Here is a 709-nt window from a genome sequence, read left to right on the forward strand (position 1 = left end):
CCCGGCACGGCCCGCCCCGCCGGCCGAAGTCCCGCCGTGGCCCGGCCCGCCCCGGAGGCGGGCGGGCGCTGGCCGTTCGTTGCGGCCAGCTCCGCGGCTCCCGCCTGAGCCCTGAGCCGCCCGTGAGGGCTCTGCTGTCCGCCGCCGCCCAGGGGCAAGGCCGTCCCGCCATCGCCGGCAATGTTGGAGTCCGCCCGGCTGCCGCAGCCGCTGCCCGGGGGGTTGCCGCTCTCTCGATGGACTCTGTCAGTCGATCCCAGCGCGCCCAACCCCCTGCTGCCCTCCCCCTCTTTCTCTCCTGCTCCTCGACACCGTGCCACCCCCTATTTCTTTTAACTTGCTACAGAGTGCGGTGAGGAGGGAAAGCGATGGTTCCCGGGCCTGGCTCTCCCTGCCTGTTCCACACAGAGCAGTGCTGTGCCCTCCGCCACAGGGCACACCCCAGACCCGGCAGCACCAGCAGGGCGAACGTGAGGGGAAACAAAAGCTAAAAGCTGCGGTAAATGATTTAATCGCAAACAGGATTCCAATTAGAATTGATAATTTATTAAAGGAACAAAGGCAAGCAAACAGCGCTGGCTGTGCCGGGAGTCTCTGCCCAACCGAGACACACACCTTACAGACGCCATTTTTGGTTTCTCTCTCCTATACTAATACGTATTCATAACTGTCTCTAAAATGGTTGGCCCTTGCCAAAAATGGGTGTATC

The sequence above is a fragment of the Chroicocephalus ridibundus genome, chromosome 1 (genome assembly GCF_963924245.1).
Source record: "Chroicocephalus ridibundus chromosome 1, bChrRid1.1, whole genome shotgun sequence".
NCBI lineage: Eukaryota > Metazoa > Chordata > Aves > Charadriiformes > Laridae > Chroicocephalus > Chroicocephalus ridibundus.